At 39.1% G+C, this 6,075-nt stretch overlaps 1 protein-coding gene and 1 pseudogene across 1 annotated transcript in view; one reads left to right on the top strand and one right to left on the bottom strand.

The window, feature by feature from the left end:
• Window positions 1-6,075, top strand: part of LOC108362618 (selenium-binding protein 1-A) — a 156,893-nt gene that overhangs the window by 134,784 nt on the left and 16,034 nt on the right. The gene's annotated exons all lie outside the window — the stretch shown is intronic.
• LOC108362619 (60S ribosomal protein L7-like) lies at window positions 2,873-3,681 on the bottom strand (annotated as a pseudogene).

Here is a 6,075-nt window from a genome sequence, read left to right as displayed (position 1 = left end):
TTATTGCAGAGGACTGGAACTTGGCACCGAGATGTGTATACAAAATTAATTCCATACTCATGGAGAAAAATTTGCGTTATTCGAAAAGGGGACATGGTTCCTCCCGTGCAAATTTACTGTTTTATACTGCTTATCTCTAAAGGTGTTCAAGGTAGAGTACTGGGACTTGGTACTGGGGTATGTAAAATCAATTCTAAATTCATGGAAGAAGATTAGGGTTATAAGAAAAAGGGGCGTGGCACTTCCAGTACAAATTTACTTTTTCTTGCCACATATCCCTGGAAGTGTTTGTGGAAGAATGCTGGAGCTTGGTATGGAGTTGTGTATGCAAAATGTATCAATTGCTCATGGAAAAAATGTGAGTTATTAAAAAAGGAGGCATGTCGCCTCCCATACATACTAAAAACTTCTTAATACATATCTCTGGAAGGATAGAAAATCTCTCCAAGTATTTTAAATTTGTTATGGAGATTTATTTTATAAGTGCCGTACTGACAGAATAAATTTCATTAAATGGAAAAGGGAGAGCCGGGTTCAGCCTTATAATCTAAAGCTCTCTTGAGGCATTTGCTACAGTAATGAGAAGTGGTATTTTATCAAGGCCAGGTTACTAAATTTGAGTTGGAAATATTAGAACCCGCCGTGGCACCTCCAAGAAGGTTACACGTTCACGCGTCGTATGCCTGGAACCATTTTAAGGTAAACTTAGAGGGATTGATATCTTTCGTATGCCTAGCGAGCAGACGAGATTTTATAATTTCATAGTTTTAAACGGCCTAAATACCTTAACTCGCTTAAAAAATAACGACCTATAACGAAATGGGCACAGAAATAAATTTTAACATCATTAAATTATTTTTCATATTTGCATAAAAGCGCGGGGTGAAACCCGCGGGTATAAGCTAGTTAGAACTAAAAAGAAAAAATTATTTATTGATTTAAAAATTCGTTAAATAAGGATATGAAATTCCCTAACTTGATGTCATTTAACCTTTTAAACTGGCTTAATGCAGCGTTTTTGCTGCTTTTAAAATGCAACATTTAGCACTTTCGAGCATATGTTTTCGAAGACCGTTCATGCTATCGCATTTAGCAAATGTACATTTACGCGAGTTCGAAATTGTATGCTCGTATGAAATCTCGATCGGCGATTACTGAAACGCAGCTAGCAACTGTATACTCGAAAAAGCAATGTTGCCACTTTTTTTCATTAAACCCTGTTCGAATCGTGGAAATTTTGGAAGATCACAAGGTTGCTTTTAGCATTTGGATTCTTAATGCAAAAATAGAGTTGCATTTAGTTGCATTTAGGTGACCAATTTTGTATGGATAAATGTACATTTAGAGTAGCATTTAGAGCTTAATGCGCTAAATGTGCTTTTACGCGTAAGCAAAAACATTCCATAAGATAGGATTAAAGTAGTTGGCACGTAGTCATAGCACAGTATACCAGCAGGAAAGGTTTTTGTTGTTGTGGCTGTTAATTTGGTCCCCATAAAGGATTTGAATGTTGCGAGCTCAGTATATCCAGTAAACAAACTTAGCTATTTTTTTCACCAAATTTGGTCCCCATAAAGGACTAGTGTTGCAAGCACCGCTTTTTCGGCAATAAGGCAGCAATTCAATGTGGTGAAAATTATTTTAGCACTAGATAAATGGATAGAAAAATATTTCAGTGCACTTGAACATCTCAGAATATTTATTTTATTAATACATACCCATTTTTTATTTTACTGTGTTGAAGTCATTGCTCAAATATTTGTAATTTAGTATTTAAGTTAATTGTGAAATATATTGAATGCACAAATTAAATTATGGGAGCGATTTATTCACATGGAATTAGAAACAGGGCTAATGATATACTTTAAATAAATTGTGAATCTGCGAAACTATCTTCTCAACATATGAATAAACTTTTTAACTTTTGCCGAAAATTTACATACATGCTCGACATAACTTTCAAATATCGTCTCTTGAATGGAAAATTTCCGTAAGCGTCATTTTGAAAGTTTTTAGTTAAAGATGCAGTTATATATTTTAAAATAAGAGTAATTGACTAAAATGTTTTCGGTAATTTGGTACAAATTACGTTAGTAATACTGTCGTACTAAACTAATCAAGATCTTTCAAACAGCGTCATCTGTTTTTAAATATCTGCTTTAGTTTCCGACATATTCAGCCTTAACATGAGTTTCATTTTCTCGAACCGAGTCACCTTTTCACTTTTCGTTTCCGTGTATTCACTACGGGTGGGTGAAAAAAATTCTGGCGAAACTCACGATTAGGCTGATTAGGAAAATGCATCGTTAATTAACAAAAAAAATTTAGCTTGTATATTTATCTCTCTAACGCATTAATTATATATACGTCAAGACCAACGCCCGACGCCGTTATGTCTGTATATAATAACGGCTCTATGACAAAATCTTCAAGAAATGTATTCGTAGATTTTTATTTACTTCATTTCATACATTAATATTGATCTGATTTGTTTTAATAAGTACCAGGAATAAATATTTAACAAAAAACTATTTCACTTAAGCTGAACCAACTTTTAGTTGCTCGGAGCTAATTTTGGAACGCTTCATAAAATAGTTTCATAGATGGTAAATGCAACCCTGGTTGTATCATTAATGAGCTGAAAAACCAAAACAAATAATTAAATTTGTGGTTTGGAGCCTTTTGAAATGGCCTTTAGAAACGGCAATGGAATTCCGACAATATTCAAGGAATTGCGAATATAAGCTGCCTTCCGATTGGCATATTTGCGATTTAAACCTTCAGAAAGTTACAAAAAAAAAACATTTTCTATTTTTATTTATTATATATTTTTAAAATAAAAATACTCCACCTTGTACACCAAAAAAGTTCTTTAAACCATCTTGCGCAGCAGTTTGTTTATCTTGTTACCGAAATCACCAACCTCAACGTAGTGATTAGCTCCCTTGCGCCAGCCGCCGGTTGGTGTTGCGCTTGAATGGCCAGAGGAAGTTGGAGGCTTTCTTGAAGTGGGATTCAACAGTGAATATTTCGTGCGCCAAATAATCAACGCACTGAATATCGTGCGCTTTGCGCAATTTGCGTTCGATCACAAAGTTGTCAGAGATTGAGACACGTTGGTGGTTGTGCTTGACAATTCCACGTTTGTAGATCAATTCACGAACTGATTTAAGATTTGGATAACCCCATGTGATATAGGGTTCGGCAATGCGTAGCATATTAATGGTTCAATTTGATGAAAAAAAACCGTGGGTACTGTGGCGAAAACGGAAAAACAGTAAAACTTTACGCACTTTTGGTGCAACTTTGTTGATACCGCGGATACAAATCACAAAAGCCAATTTGTCTTCTGCAGGCACGTAGAATGGGCCGCGTTTCTTTGCCAGACGGAGCAACTTATTCTCACGGCGTCCATCACGGAGATATTTTGCTTTCTCAGCATGCACCAAGTTTTCACATTTGCGGAGTGCAATCACAGCAGAGCGCTTTAGCTTACGCTTGATCAGGGTAGCACGTTTGCTGACCTGCTTCTTGCTGAGCTTCAGCTTCGACTCGGGGACAGCAGGCAGCTTCCTGTTTGCCCTTTGCTTCGGGCTTCTTACCGACCGTGGTGGCAGTCATCCTAACTTGTAACTTAGCACGTTGAGAAGACGAAAAAAATTTCGCCAAATGTTTGGAGCACATCTTTAATAACGCCACTCTATTTATAACATTTCTATTAAGCACAATTTCCTTTAATTAAATACTTTTTTAATACATAGACATGCTGCAACCAGGCACTTACTTTCCAAAATTCCATCTTGCTTATCGGCATAATTTTCCAAATGTGCCTGCGCGGGTTGGCTTTCCTTTATGGCCGTTCGTTAAAGGGGCGGTGGGCGAATGGTAAATGGGCGTGGCACCTCTAACCCACCTTTGTGGAGAGGGAATGAACCGCCATTGACAAAAACGCAACTCCTCACCACCTAGGTCCCCTTTGGTTCCCTAGGGACCCCTTGGAAAAATTGCCAAAAATCACAATTTTCATTTGCGTTTATTCGCTTGAAAAATGTTAAATATTCATTTGCACAATACATCTTTATATACAAGACTGGCGGCAGCCCCAGGTTTAGCACACAGAAAGGGAATTCTTGTTACCTCATCCTTTCCCACGGTTACATCACTGGGGCGGTAGCCCCAGTTAGGTCACACAGAAAGGAGAATTCTACGTAGTAAGGGTTATAATCCCTAAGCGCGGCCGAAGGGCGCCTACGTAGAAAGGAATTCTACGCAAAAATACTTTGGACGCAAGNATTTTTGTAAAACACCCAGTAACCAAAATAGACATCACTGGGGCGGCAGCCCCAGGTTTAGCACACAGAAAGGGAATTCTTGTTACCTCATCCTTTCCCACGGTTACATCACTGGGGCGGTAGCCCCAGTTAGGTCACACAGAAAGGAGAATTCTACGTAGTAAGGGTTATAATCCCTAAGCGCGGCCGAAGGGCGCCTACGTAGAAAGGAATTCTACGCAAAAATACTTTGGACGCAAGTAAAAATTGCGATTTTTGGCCATTTTTCTAAGGGGTCCGTAGGGAACCATAGGGGGCCTAGGTGGTCGGGGGTTGCATTTTTGTCAATGACGGTTCATACCCTCTCCAAAAACGAACGGTCATAATGGAAAGTTTCCCCGCCTGCGCTGGTACTTCATACTAATAACTTCACTTTCAAACTGCGCCTTCTTTGTTGCCGCAACATATCCTAAGGGGGTTTTAGGTATTCTGACCACCCCGGAAATGGAGAACTGTAGGATTTTATGGCACTTAAAACTTGAAAAAAGGCAAAATGAGCTTTGAAAAAAGCCAAAAGAGGCATATATTTTTTATTTTTGTTATGTACTTCCTTTATATACAATTTGCATGTCCAATTAAAGACACACAAAAATATATCTTCTTGTTATTTGGCACTACAACCGTTTGTAAGTGTGGGCCGAGACCAAAAAGCTTTTCCAATTGCCTCTCTCCTGTGCGAATTTGCGCCACTTGGCTATTCCGAGCGCAGACAGCTCCTTCTGCACTTGGTTCTTTCATAGCGTTCGTGGGCGCCCTTGCTTTCGTTGTTCACTCATGGGTGCGGAGTCGAAGGATCCTTTCATCGGAACATCGTCATCCATGCGTACAACATGTCCAAGCCAGCGTAATCGCTGTATTTTTATGCGATTAATTATGTCCATGTCATTAAAAAGCTCATACAGTTCGTCATTCCATCTTCGCCGATACCCGTCATCCACGAAAACAGGGCCGTAGATCTTGCGCAGAATAATTCTCTCGAAAGCCCCCAAAGCCTTTTCATCTTTGTTCGACATCGTCCAAGTTTCTGCGCGATATAAAAGGACATGATGAGAGATTGTAGAGCATGATTTTAGTTCGTCGAGAGTGGGCTCTGCTTTTCAATTGCCTACCGAGCCCAAAGTAGCACCTGCTGGCAAGAGTTATTCTTCGCTTGATCCCCAGGCTGACGTTGTTTGTGGTGTTTATGCGGGATCCTGGGTAGACAGAGTCCTTCACTACTTCAAAGCTATATCTGCCAACAGTGACATGTGTCCCGAAACGCGTGGACTCTTTATAAGTTGCCAGGAGGTCCTTTGTGTTGCCCTCGTTCACCGCTGGACCAACCTCGTTAGCTTCTTTTTCTAAACTGGAAAATGCTGCGGGTACGTCCCTTTATTTCAGACCTATGATATCGATATCATCTGCATACGCCAGCAGCATCGTTTTTTTGCCATATATGGTGCCGCTGCAATTCGGATTGGCAGCTTGGCAGCCATACATACGGTGGTAAAAAAATTTTAGCCGAAACACTTTTTGCCAAGTTCTAATGTATTATTTTTGTTGTTATTGAACTTTTGTTATCTATATATATAAAAATGGTGTGAAAAATGTATAGTAATTCATCAATTGAGAACGGTTGGGCCGATTTGGCTAAATTTTTTTTTCAGTTGTTCGTAATTGCCAGGAGAAGGTTTTTACGAAAGAAAATTTTGGGATAACCCTCCGGTGGACCAGGGACTGATCTATTCTAAAAAATCGTATTTAT

Source organism: Rhagoletis zephyria, unplaced genomic scaffold (genome assembly GCF_001687245.7).
Source record: "Rhagoletis zephyria isolate East Lansing unplaced genomic scaffold, Rhagoletis_zephyria_1.1 Rzeph_scaffold_01055, whole genome shotgun sequence".
Classification (NCBI taxonomy): domain Eukaryota; kingdom Metazoa; phylum Arthropoda; class Insecta; order Diptera; family Tephritidae; genus Rhagoletis; species Rhagoletis zephyria.
This window is presented reverse-complemented; position numbering and strand designations above follow the sequence as displayed.